Here is a 14,330-nt window from a genome sequence, read left to right on the forward strand (position 1 = left end):
GGTTGGGGCGATGTTCTCCAGGCGGCTAAATATGCTCTAAACCAGCGTCCAATATATGGTGCTGTTTCTCCCATAGCCAAGATTCACAGGTCCAGTAATCAAGGGGTGGAAATGGGAGTGGCATCACTCACTATTACCCCTAGTGACACACTCCCAAGATTTTGCTTCCTTTCTCTGCTACCTTATGCTCTGCAGGTCTAGAGGTCTTAGTTCCAAAGGGAGGAATGCTCCCACTTGGAGATACATCACTGATTACATTGAAATGGAAGCTAAGAATACCATCCGGCCACTTTGGGCTCTTTATGCCTTTGGATCAACAGGCAAAGAAGGGAGTTACCATACTGGCTGGCGTGATTGATCCTGATTACCAAGAGGAAATCGAGTTGACATTACATAATGGACGTAAAGAAGAGCATGTCTGGAATGCAGGTGATCCCTCAGCACGTCTCTTAGTACTGCCTTGCCCTGTGATTAAAGTCAATGGAACCCAATTCTGACATGACTGCTAATGGCCCAGACCCTTCAGGAATGAAGGTTTGGGTCACCCAACCAGGCAAAGAACCACAACCAGCTGAGGTGCTTGCTGAGGGAAAAGGGAATACAGAATGATTGGTGGAAGAAGGTAGTTCTAAATACCAGTTATGACCACATGACCTGTTGCAGAAATGAGGAGTGTAATTATTATGAGTATTTTTGCTTTGTATGTGTGTTCTTTGTATCATGTTAGGTGCAAGTATGACTTTGTAATTGTCTTTATTCAGAGATTACGTATGGTTTGAGGAGATGTGTACAGGTGCCACGTCGACAAAGGGTGGACTGTGTTGGTTAAGGTTGTGTGTCAACTTAGCTGGGCCATGATTCTCAATGGTTGAGCAGTCATATGATGTGATAACTTCTATGATGAGGTTTGATATTATGTGATCACCTTTATGATGGGATCTGCTGTGAGTAGCCAATCAGTTGAAAGGGAGTTTCCTTGGGTGTGTGGCCTGTGTTAAATATAAGTGGATAGTCTGGCAAGGCTTGGGTGCTTTTTGTTCATGCTGATTCCTACAGCTGGCTCCCGTTTGTCTGAGCTCCAGTTCTTGGGACTTGAGCTAGCAGCTTACCTGCAGTCTTGCCTGCTGATCTTGGGATTTGTTGATCTTTACAGCCTGTGAGAAAGAGCCCTGCTCTCTGACCTGCTGATCTTGTGTTCGCCAGCCCCTGCGGCTACGTGAATCAGGAGAAGTCTCTATCCTGACCTGCAGTCTTGGGACGTTTCAGTCTCTACAACTGTGTGAGCCATTTTCTTGATACAGATCTCTCTATATATATAGATATTTATACCTGTTACTAGTTTTTGCTTCTCTAGAGAACCTAGCCTGAGGTAGAGCCCTTTATAGATTCTGAAATGAAGTCATCACTTATATGGGTAAAAAAAAATACATTCTACCAATCATCATTGCCTTTTCACCCTCTTAAAGGTTTTATTATTATTATTGTTATTTAAATGTTATTTAGACCTCATTTATTAGAATGATTGCCATGTATCTTAAGGGTATCTTTTGATGTACGGAATTTCTTAATTCAAGTAATCCAATTATCAGCCTATTCCTTCATAGGTAATGCTTTTTGTGCCTTTATAAGAAATTGTTCCCCATGCCAAGGTCATTAAAATACTCTGTTATAATATTTTCCATATGAAAACAGAATTCCTAATCCCTGTACCTCCAACCTATAGCTCCTTTAGTCTTTCCCCTTCCCTGGGTAACTCAATTTACCCAGTTCATGTAAAAATCTTAAGAACCACCACCCCACACACACCCTGTTAACTCAAAACTGAAGCCACTCCCAAAGATTAGGCAGGCCTATAAAACAAACAATAACACACATAAGGAACGTGCTTCTTAGTTCAATCAAGTATATGAGACCAAATGGGTAACACCCGCCCAAAAGCAGTAAGGCAGAAAATGGACAGGAATACCGGATGAATGGACATGGAGAACCCAGGGTGGAAAGGAAAAAGGGAAGAGTGCTGACATATTTTGGGAATTGCAATCGGTGTCACAAAACAATCTTTTTATAAATTTTTGAATGAAAAACTAACCATACTGTAAACTTTCACCTAAAACACAATAAAGTTTTTTTTTTTTAATGTGCAATGAAATAAAGAACCTAGAAATGAGAAGGAACAAAAAATCTTAAAAAACATTCTTGATCCAATTCTTTCCCTCATACCCCACATCCAAAATGAATGTCAAAGTCCAGTTATCTTTATGTACAAAATTCATTTTGTATTTGACCATCTCTGTTATTGCCATCTAAATCCAAACCACCAATATTTATTGCCTGGACTTCAACTGTCCTAAAAATTTGCCCTACTGTCCACCCCTACTGTCAACCCCCAGTAATCTATTCTTTCCAAAGGAGCTAGAACAATTCTATAAAAATGTAAATTGGATTTTGTTACGTTCCTGCTCAGGATCCTTCAGCCAGTTCCACCTCACTTAAAAATCAAAGTCTTTAATGTTGCCCATAAGGCCCCACATGATCTGGCCTCTATCTAACTGTAACTCATTTACTATCATGATCCCCTCACCCACTGACTGCTACACATTCACACTGGCCTATTCTCTCTTCCTCAAACAATGAGTTTGTTCTTCCTTTATTTAGATCTTTGCATTTGTTGTGCCATTTATCCCCAAACCTTCTTGTTTACTGCTTTATCTCCAGCACCTAGAAGAGTTGCCAGCACATAGTAAGCCTTCAATCAATGAATGAATTTCAGTGATAATGAAACTTAATTCAGTCATTTGCTCAAGGTCACACTGCAGTTGTCATTTGCTGTCTCATCACCAGCTGTTCCCACTGGTGTCTTTGCTCTGCTGCCTGTATTCCTCTCAGCTATTCCCACTGACATTGGTGAAGCCCTCTACATGAATCCAGAATGTTTGGCTCCAAAAGGCAGCTTTTTTTTTTTTTTTTCCAGTCTGTTATAACATTTTGTCACATCACTAAGAAATGCATAAACTATATTCTGCATGTGTGATTACAGCTTTTATATATACTAGTAAGAATCTCTAAATTTAGAACTTGATGCTTCTGGTCTCTGCTGATAGCATTTCATGCTTTCCTGGTATTGGACCTATCGGACACTGCTATGGGGGCAAAACTTTGTTATTCCGGTATCAGACACAGGTATATTTTTATCACTTGCTTCTTAAACCTGCTAGCTTTTCCTTCCGACTGAAAGTTGACCTGCTTGGCCTGTTACAGCAGCATTCCAAAGACTTCCTTTGTAACAACTGATATGGATATCTTTTTTTTCTTAATTGTACTTTAGATGAAGGTTTACAGAACAAACTAACTTCTCATTGAACAGTTAGTACCCGTATTGTTTTGTGACATGTCCGCAGTCTCCATTCTAGACCTTGGGTTCCCTGCTACCAGTTTTCCTGCCCCTTCCTGCCTTTGCCCCTGGGCTGGTGTGTCCCTTTAGTCTCGTTTTGTTTTATGGGCCTGTCTAATCTTTGGCTGAAGGATGAACCTAAGGAGTGACCTCATTACTGAGCTAAACTGGTGTCCGGGGGCCATACTCTCAGGGTTTCTCCAGTCCCTGTCAGGCCAGTAAGTCTGGTCTTTTTATGTGAGTTAGAATTTTGTTCTACATTTTTCTCCAGCTCTGTCTGGGACCCACTGTTGTGATCCCTGATCCCTGTCAGAGCAGTCAGTGGTGGTAGCCGGGCACCATCTAGTAGTACTGGACTCAGCCTGGTGGAGGCCATGATAGTTGTGGTCCATTAATCCTTTGGACTAGTCTTTCCTTTGTAGCTTTAGTTTCTTCACTCCTCCTTGCTCCCAAAGGGGTGAGACCAGTGGAGTATTTTAGAGGGCCACTCACAGGCTTTTAAGACCCCAGACACTATTCACCAAAGGAGAATGTAGAATATTTTCTTTATAAACTATGTTATGCCAATTGAGCTAGTTGTGCCCCGAGACCGTGGTCTCCACACCCTCAGGCCAGCAATTTGGTCCCTCAGGGAATTTGGATGTGTCTGTGGACCTTCCATGACCTTATCTTGTACAAGTTTTGCTGGCTTCTCCAGTATTGTGTACTGTCTTACCCTTCACCAAAGTTGTTGTTGTTGTTATTAGATGCCGTTGAGTCGGTTCTGACTCCTACCGACCGCATGCACAACAGAACAAAACACTGCCCGGCCTTGCACCATCCTTACAATCCTTGTTATGCTTGAGCTCGTTGTTGCAGCCACTGTGTCAATCCACCTCATTGAGGGTCTCCCTCTTTTCCACTGACCCTGTACTCTGCCAAGCATGATGTCTTTCTCCAGGGACTGATCCCTCCTGACAACATGTCCAAAGTATGTAAGACGCAGTCTCGCCATCCTTGCCTCTAAGGAGCATTCTGGCCGCACTTCCTCCAAGACAGATTTGTTCATTCTTTTGGCAGTCCTTGGTATATTCAATGTTCTTCGCCAACACCACATTTCAAAGGCATCAACTCTTCTTCGGTCTTCCTTATTCATTGTCCAGGTTTCACATGCATATAATATGATTGAAAATACCAGGGATTGAGTCAGGCACACCTTAGTCTTCAGGGTGACATCTTTGCTCTTCAACACTTTGAAGAGGTCCTTTGCAGCAGATTTGCCCAATGCACTGCATCTTTTGATTTCTTGACTGCTGCTTCCATGGCTGTTGATTGTGGATCTAAGCAAAATGAAATCCTTGACAACTTCAATCTTTTCTCCCTTTATCATGATGTTGCTCATTGGTCCAGTTGTGAGGATTTTTGTTTTCTTTATGTTGAGGTGTAATCCATACTGAAGGCTGTGGTCTTTGATCTTCATTAGCAAGTGCTTCAAGTCCTCTTCACTTTCAGCAAGCAAGGTTGTGTCATCTGCGTAACTCAGGTTGTTAATGAGTCTTCTTCCAATCCTGATGCCCCGTTCTTCTTCACATAGTCCAGCTTCTCAGATTATTTGTTCAGCATACAGATTAAATACGTATTTATTGTCTATTTAGTGTTTTTCCATTCCCGCCCATCCCCTTCCTCCTAACCACGAAAGATTTTTTTTTTGTACGTGTAAACCTTTTCATGAATTTTAATAGTAGTGGTGTCATGCAGTATTTGTCCTTTTGTGATTGACTTATTTCACTCAGGATAATGCTCTCCAGATTCATCCATGCTGTGAGATGGTTTGCAGATTTATCATTGCTCTTTATTGTTGTGTAGTACTCGATTTTGTGTATGTACCATAGTTTGTTTATCCATTCGTCTGTTGATTAGTATCTAGGTTGTTTCCATCTTTTTGCTATTGTGAACAATGCTGCAATGAACACGGGTGTGTATAATGTCTATTCGTGTGACAACTCTTATTTTTCTAGGATATATTTCTAGGAGTGGAATTGCTGCATCATACGGTATTTCTATTTCTAGCTCTCTAAAGAAACACCATATTGTTTTCCAAAATCATTGTATCACTTTGCATTTCCAACAGCAGCGCATAAGCGTTCTAGTCTCCTCGCAGCCTCTCTAACATTTGTTATTTTGTTTTTCTGATCTGTGCCAGTAATACCGGGGTGAGATGGTATTTCTTTGTGGTTTTGATTTGCACTTCTCTAATGGCATTTTTTTTTTTTTTTAATGGCTAGTGATTGAGAGCATCTCCTCATGTGTCTGCTAGCCACTTGAGTGTCTTCTTTGGTAAAACATCCGTTCATTGCCTTTGCCCATTTTTAACTGGATTATCTGTCTTTTCATTGCAGAAGTGCTGAATTTTGCTGTAGATTTTAGAGATTAGACCTCTGTCGCATTTGTCATAGCCATAAATTTTTTCCCAGTTTGTAGGTTCTCTTTTTACTGTTTTGGTGAAGTCTTTTAAGGAGCATAAGTGTTTAATTATTAGAAGATACCAGTTATCTAGCTTATCTTCTGGAGTTTGCATGTTGTTAGCTATGGTTTGTATCCTCTTAATGCCATGTATTAGGGCCTCTAGCATTGATTTTATTTTTTCTTCTATGATCCTTATAGTTTTTGGATTTGTATTTAGGTCTTTGATCCATTTTGAATTGGTTTTTGTGTATGGTGTGAGGTATGGGTCCTGTTTCATTTTTTTGCAGATGGACATCTGATTTTGCCAGCACCATTTGTTTAAAAAGACTATCTTTTTTTCCCCATTTGATGGACTTTGGGCCCTCGTTGAAGATCAGGTGACCACAGGTGGTTGGATTTACATCTGCGTTCTCAATTCTGTTCCATTGGTCAATGTGTCTGTCATTGTACCAGTACCAGGCTGTTTTGACTACTGTAGCTGTGTAGTATATTCTGAAGTCAGGTAGTGCAAGCCCTCCTACTTTATTCCTCTTCAGTAGTGCTTTACTCACCTGTGGCTTCTTCCCTTTCCATATAAAGTTAATGATTAGTTTTTGCATCTCTTTAAAGAATGTTGTTGGTATTTGGATCAGGGTTGCATTGTATTTGTAAATTGCTTTGGGCAGAATTGTCATTTTCACAATGTTGAGTCTACCTATCCATCAGCATGGTATGTGTTTCCATTTACATAGATCTCTTTTGGTCTCTTGCAGTACTGTTTTGTAGTTTTCTTTGTATAGGACTTTTACATCCCTGGCTAGATTTATTCCAATGTATTTCTTTTTTTTAGGGACTATTATAATTGGTATTGTTTTTCTGATTTCCTTTTTATCATTCTCTTTCTTGGCGTATAGCAATCCAACTGATTTTTGTATGTTGATCTTGTATCATGCTCTGCTGAATATTTCTATTAGTTCCAGTAATTTTCACATGGAGTCTTTTGGGTTTTCTATGTATAGTATCGTATCATCCACAAATAGGGACAGTTTTACTTCTTCATTATCAATTTGGATGCCCTTTATTTCTTTTTCTTGCCTTATTGCCCCAGCTAGGACTTCCAGCACAGTGTTAAATAGGAGTGGTGATAAAGGGAATCCTTGTCTTTTTCTTGTTCTCGAGGAGAATGTTTTCAGCCTCTCTCCAGTAAGAATGATACTGGCTGTTTGTTTTGTATAGATGCCCTTTACTATGTTGAGGAATTTACCTTCTATTCCTATTTTGTTGAGAGTTTTTTTTTTTTTTTATCAGGAATGGGTGTTGGACTTTGTCAAATGCCTTTTCTGCATCGATTGAGATGATCATGTGATTTTTTTATTTATGTGTTGGATTACGTTGATTGATTTCCTAATGTTGAAACATCCTTGCGTACCTGGTATGAATCCTACTTGGTTGTGGTGTATTTTTTTTTTTTTGAATTTTTTGCTGAATTCTGTTGAGAATTTTTGCATCTATATTCATGAGAGATATTGGTGTATATTTTCTTTTTTGTGGAGTCTTTGCATGGTTTTGGTATCAGGGTTATGCTGGCTTCATAGAATGAATTCAGAAGTATTTCTTCCCTTCCTATGGTCTGAAATAGTTTGAGTAGTACTGGCGTAAGCACTTCTCTGAATGTTTGCTCGAGTTCTCTAGTGAAGCAATCGGGGTCAGGGCTTTTTTTTGTTGGGAGTTTGTTTTTTATTACCTTTTCAATCTCTAATCTTGTTATGGGTCTGTTCAGATTTTCAACATCATTTTGTGTTAATTTAGGTAGGTAGTGTGTTTCTAGAAGTTCGTCCATTTCCTCTAGGTTTTCAAATTTACTGGAATATAGTTTTTCATATTACTCTGTTATGATCCTTTTTATTTCATTTGAGTCTGTTGTATTGTTCCCCATTTCATTTTTTATTTGGGCTATTTGTGTCCTCTCTTGTTTTTTTCTTTTGTCAGTTTGGCCAGTGGTTTGTCGATTTTCTTGATCCTTTCGAAGACCCGACTTTTGGTTCTGTTGTTTTTCTATTCTCTATTTCATTTATTTCTGCTCTGATCTTTATTATTTCATTTCTTCTGATGGCTGTGGGCTTTTTTTTTCTTTTTTTTTTTTGCTGTTGTCTTTTTATTTGTTCAGGTTGTGTAGCTAATGTTTTGATTTTGTCCCTTTCTTCCTTTTTGATGTGTGCATCTATGGCCATAAGTTGACCTCTGAGCACTGCCTTGGCTCTGTCCCAGAGGTTTTGGTATGATGTGTTTTCAGTCTAGGAATTTTTTTTATTCCATCTTCGATTTCTTCTATTACCCAGTGGTTTTTAAAAAAAAAAAAAAAAAAAAATTTTTTTTTTTTTTTTTTTTTTTAAGCAGGGTGTTATTCAGTTTCCTTGTAATTGATTTTTTTTCCTTGCTCTTCCTGCTGTTCGTTTCTACTTTGATGGCATTGTGGTCAGGGAGGATACTTTGTATTATTTCAGTGTTTTGGATTTTGTTGAGGGTTGCTCTGTGGCCTAAGATGTGGTCTATTGTGGAGAACATTTCATGTGTGTTTGAAAAGAATATGTACTTTGCAGCAGTTGGGTGGAGTGTTCTATATATATCTATGAGGTCAAGTTGGCTGATTATGTCCTTGAGCTCTTCTGTATCTTTGTTGAGTTTCTTTCTAGATGTTCTGTTATGTACTGAGAGTGGTGTGTTAAACTCTTCTACTATTATTGTGGAACTGTCAGTTTCTCTTTCCAGTGCTGTTTGAGTTTCTTTTATATATTTTGGAGCCCTGTCATTGGGTGTGTAGATGTTTGTTATGGCTCGGTCTTCATGATAGATCATCCCTTTAATCATTATATAGTGACCTTCTTTCTCTTTTATAGTAGATTTTATTTTAAAGTCTATTTTATCTGAGATTAGTATTGCCACTCCTGATATTTTTTGGTAGTTGTTTACTTGATATATTTTTTTCCATCCTTTGATTTTTAATGAATTTACATCTTTGTTTGTAAGGTGTGTCTCTTGTAGGCTGCATATTGATGGATCCTGTTTTTTTATCCTTTCTGTCACTCTGTCTCTTTATGAGTACATTTAAGCCATTTATATTCAGTGTGATTATTAATAGGTGTGTTTATTGCTGTCATTTTGTAGTGCTTTTTTTGGTGGTGCTGACATTTTCTTTGTTCCCCTCATTTTCCTGTGTTGAATTCCTTTTGTTTGTTTGTTTTTTTTTTTCATTTGTTTTGTAGATTTTGTTTTTACTGAGAGTTTACATTTTTCTTCTTTATTTTCATGAGTAGGTTTGTTAGCTTTCTTTGTGGTTACCTTGAAATTTACCCTTATCTTCCTAGATTTGAACCAGTTTATTATTACTTGGTATCCTCCCCATTAGAAAGTTCTATACCTACACCATTTATTCCCTTTTTTATTGTTCTGACGTTGTTGTCATTTACAGATTAACCTGTCTAGTTCCCTGTTGCAATTCTTTCGGTTTTGGATAGTCCTCGAGAGTTCATTTCCTAGGTTGGTATCTGGCTAGTACAATCTCACATCTTAGATTCAGGCTGTGATCTGATGTTTTTTGTTCTGAGGACCCCCTTTAATAATTCTTGTAAGTTTGGTTTGGTTTTTCATAGTCCCTTAATTTCTGTTTATCTAGAAATAATTGTTGCTACGTTTGGGCTGTGTCAATCCATCTTGTTGAGGATCTTCCTCTTTTTCAGTGACCCTCTGCTTTACCAAGCATGATGTCCTTCTCGAAGGACTGGTTCCTCCTGCTAACATATCCAAAGTACCTGAGATGGAGTCTTGCCATCCTCACTTCTAAGGAGCATTCCAGCTATACTTCTTCCAAGACAGATTTGTTTGTTCCTCTGGAGCCTTGGTGGTACAGTGGTTAAGAGCTACAGCTGCTAACCAAAAGACTGGCAGATTGAACCCACCAGCCATTCCTGTAGGGCAGTTCTACTCTGTCCTGTGGGGTGACTAGGAATTGGAATTGACTTGATGGCAATGGGTTTGGTTTGGTGGTTTTGGCAGTCTATGTATATTCAATACTCTTCACCATCATCATAATTTAAGGCACTAGTTCTTCTTCAGTCTTCCTTATTTTTTGCCTGGCTTTCGTATACATATGAGGCAGTTGAAAATACCATGGCTTGGGTCAGGTGCACCTTCATCTTCAAAGTGACATCTTTGCTTTTTAACACTTTAAAAGGTTTTTTTTGCAGCAGATTTGCCCAATGCAATGCATTGTTTGAATTCTTGACTACTGCTTCCAAGAGTGTTGACTGTGGACCCAGGTAAAATGAAATCTTTGACAACTTCAATCTTTTCTCCATTTATTGTGATGTTGCTTATTGATCCATTTGTGAGAATTTTGCTTTCTTTACGTTGAGGTGTAATCCATACTGAAGGCTGTAGTCTTTGATCTTCATCAGGAAATGCTTCAAGTCGTCTTCACTTTCAGCAAGTAAGGTTGTGTTATCTGCATGTTGCAGGTTATCCATGAGCCTTCCTCCAATCCTATTGCTGCATTCTTCCTCATATAGCCCAGCTGTCTCTCAGATTATTTGCTCAGCATACAGATTGAATAAATATGGTGAAGGATACAACTGTGATGCACATCTGATATTAAACCACGCAGTATCCCCTTGTTCCATTCAAATTACTGCCTCTTGGTCTATGCACAGGTTCCTCATGAGCCCAATTAATGTTCTGGAATTCTCATTCTTCACAATGTTATCCATAATTTGGTTTGATCCACACAGTCAAATGCCTTTGCATAGTCAATAAAACACAGGTAAACATCTTTCTGGTATTTTCTGCTTTGAGTCAAGATCCATCTGACATCAGCAATGATATCCTTCATTCCATGTCCTCTTCTGAATCCTCCTTAAATTTTTAGCAAGTTCCCTGTTAATTTACTGCCACAACTGTTTTTGAATTATTCAGCAAAGTTTATTTGCGTGTGATATTAATGATATGGTTTGATAATTACTGCATTCTAATGGATCACCTTTCTTTGGTTGGTTGGCTAGGTAGTTGTTTTCCAAATGTCTTGGCATAGGCGAGTGAGCACTTCCAGTGTTGCATCTGTTTGTTGAACATCTCAGTTGATATTCCATCAGTTTTTGGAGCCTTCGTTTCCGCCAATGCCTTCAGTGCAGCTTAGACTTCTTCCTTCAGTATTAGCAGTTCTTGATCATATGCTACCTCCTGAAACGGTTGAACATTGACCAGTTCTTTTTGCGTCAGGGGCTCTGTATATTCCTTCTACCCTCTTTTTATGCTTCCTATGTTGTTCAGTTTTTGCCCATAGAATCCTTCAATATTGCAACTCGAGGCTTGAATTTTTCTTCAGTTCTTTCACCTTGAGAAATGCTGAGCATGTCCTTCTCTTTTGGTTTCCTAACTCCAGGTCTTTGCTCATTTCATTATACTACTTTGTCTCTTGAGCTGCTCTTTGAAATCTTCTGTTCAACTCTTTTACTTCATCATTTTTTTCCATCCACTTTAGCTACTCTCAAAAGCAAGTTTCAGAGTCTTTTCTGATGCTCATTTTTGTCTTTTCTTTCTTTCCTATCTTTTTAATAACCTTTTGCTTTCTTTATGTATGATGTACTTGATATCATCCTACAACTCTACAACTCATCTGTTCTTCAGTCACTGGTGTTCAGCATATCAAATCTATGCCTGAGACGAGCTCTAAATTCAAGTGGGATATACTCAAGGTCATACTTTGGCTCTCATGGACTTGTTTTAATTTTCTTCAGTTTTAACTTGAACTTGTACATGAGCAATTGATGATCTGTTCCACAGTTGGTCCATGGCCTTCTTCTCACTGATGATATTGAGCTTCTCCATCATCACTTTCTACTGGTGTCATCAATTTGATTTCTGTGTATTCTGTCTGGTGAAGTCCACATTTGTAGCCAACGTTTATGTTGTTGAAAAAAGGTATTTTCAATGAATAAGTCATTGATCTTGCAAAATTCTATCATGCGGTCTCAGGTGTCACTTCTGTCACTCAGACATTACTTTCCAACTACTGACCCTTCTTCTGTGTTTCGGTTTTCACATTACAATCACCAGTAATTATTGATTTATCTTGATTGCACATTTAATCAATTTCAGACTGCAGAAGTTGGTAAAAATCTTCAGTTTCTTCATCTTTGGCATCAGTGGTTGGTTCATAAATTTGAATAATAGTTGTATTAGCTGGTCGTCCTTGTAGGGATGTGGATATTATCCTATCACTGACAGCATTGTACTTCAGGATAGATCTTGAATTTTTTTTTTTTTTTTTGACGATGAATGTGATGCCATTTCTCTTCAATTTGTCATTCCCAGCATAGTAGACCATATGATTGTGTGATTTACAATAGCCAATGCCAGTCCATTTCAGCTCACTAATGCCTAGGATATCAATTTCTATGGGTTCCATTTCCTTTTTGATGACTTCTAATTTTGCTTGATTCATACTTCATACGTTCCATGTTTCCATTACTAATGGATGTTTGCATCTGTTTCTTCTCATTTTGAGTCGAACACATCAATAAAAGAAGGTCCTGAAAGCTTAACTCCATCCACATCACTAAGGTCAACTCTACTTTGAGGAGGCAGTTCTTCCCCAGTCATATTTTCAGTGCCTTCCAACTTGAGGGGCTCATCTTCTGGCACTATATCAGCCAATGTTCCATTGCTATCCATAAGATTTTCACTGGCAGATTTTTCAGAAGTAGATCGCTAGGTCCTTCTTCCCAGTCCGTCTTGGTCTGGAAGCTCCACTGAAATCTGAACACCATGGTGACCCTGCTGGTACCGGAAATACTGGTAACACAACTTCCAGTATCACAGCAACAGACAAACCACCACAGTATGACAATCTGACAGATGAGTGGTGGACCCTGTGCTTCGCATTTAATAATTTTAGATACATCACCAAAAGCTGTATTGTTTTCTCAAAAACCAATTGCTTACATGTACTGCTCTCAACATTTTTGTCCTAACAGGATAATTCACATATATCAAGCTAGTGACACAGATTTTTTCATTTCCTTTAGATATTGAGTTCATCATTTATATCATTTAAAACTAACTTTGAAATAAACAAAATTAATAATATGATAAAACTTAAATTATGTATTATCTGTTATAATTCACCTTCTTATTATATCTTACATATTATCTATTATAACTTACCCTATTATATCTTATAGTATGTGTTATCTATTATAATTCGCCTTGGTGTTGTATCTTCTCATTGCTAAACTAAAAAAAGTTTAAACACACAACAAAATTTTAACTCTCATACTATAGTACCTTTGTTACATTTAGAAACACAAATGAAGGACATACCACAAATTACTGACAACATTAATAAACGGGTCATACTATTGAAATATGAAGCAAAGCTAACAGACAAAAATAAATAAATAATCAAATAATTAGACAACAACTAAAATTTAAAGGCACAATACAATATCCTACGAACTAGTTATAATGTGTAATACTTTAAGACAAATGGTCTTACATACCTACCAATGATAACAATTATGTATTAGAGCCTTTCTGTATCAAAAAATCCCTTTAAATCTAAATTAATATATCATTCACAGAAACATGTCAAATCAATATTCTAACCCCAAAAAGTAATATTATTAAATTGAATTATCACACTATGGTGTTACCTCAATTTCAGAAAGAGAATGGATACTTAGAGCCAAACAAGCAACTCTATACACAGAAGGCATACACATCCCAGCTAATCGATTACTACAATGGAACCATGATACCTGAATAACTCTTAACAACATTAGTGTTCCAGATATTCAAGTCCCTGTAAGTGTACTCTTAATGCCTGAACAAACAGTTCTCAATAATTTGGGAAACTAGACCTCTGCTGCATGCTCCACAAATTTAATAAATCTAACTTGTTGGACAAATGGCAATAATGCAGAATTTCCCCCTCAAGATTGTATTAAATTAATTAATACTCTAAATATTACTATTGGAGGCAAAACATACTATTCCTGATCCATACAAAACAAAGAAATAATAAAAATTACTCATAAAATCCATCACCTAGCCAAACAAAATATTGCTCTAATTAATGTAAAATCAACCCTAGGTGAATATGGCCAGATGATCAACTATTTGAAGCAGGAGATGAATATATACAATCCATAATCCAAAAGATAAATTAAACAAAGGACAAATTTCCAAAAAGATTTACTTCCTTAAACAGCATTTATGGCATCTGCACACATCTTAAAACATTTTGCCAATGCTTATTTCCCCATAATGTGATAAAAATGATGTTTGCCTAAACAGCAGACTGTCAAAAAAGCTTGTTTAGATGGTTAAATAAGTTAAGCTTTTGTAATTTTTGGAAATAAATTTTAAGCCCTATGGAAGAAAATTTTGTTTTCATTATATTAATTGTACTTGGAATTTTTTGATAAAGCTTACTCTGAAAACATTGCTCAGATTAGAATAT

The sequence above is a fragment of the Loxodonta africana genome, chromosome 10 (genome assembly GCF_030014295.1).
Source record: "Loxodonta africana isolate mLoxAfr1 chromosome 10, mLoxAfr1.hap2, whole genome shotgun sequence".
Taxonomy (NCBI): Eukaryota; Metazoa; Chordata; class Mammalia; order Proboscidea; family Elephantidae; genus Loxodonta; species Loxodonta africana.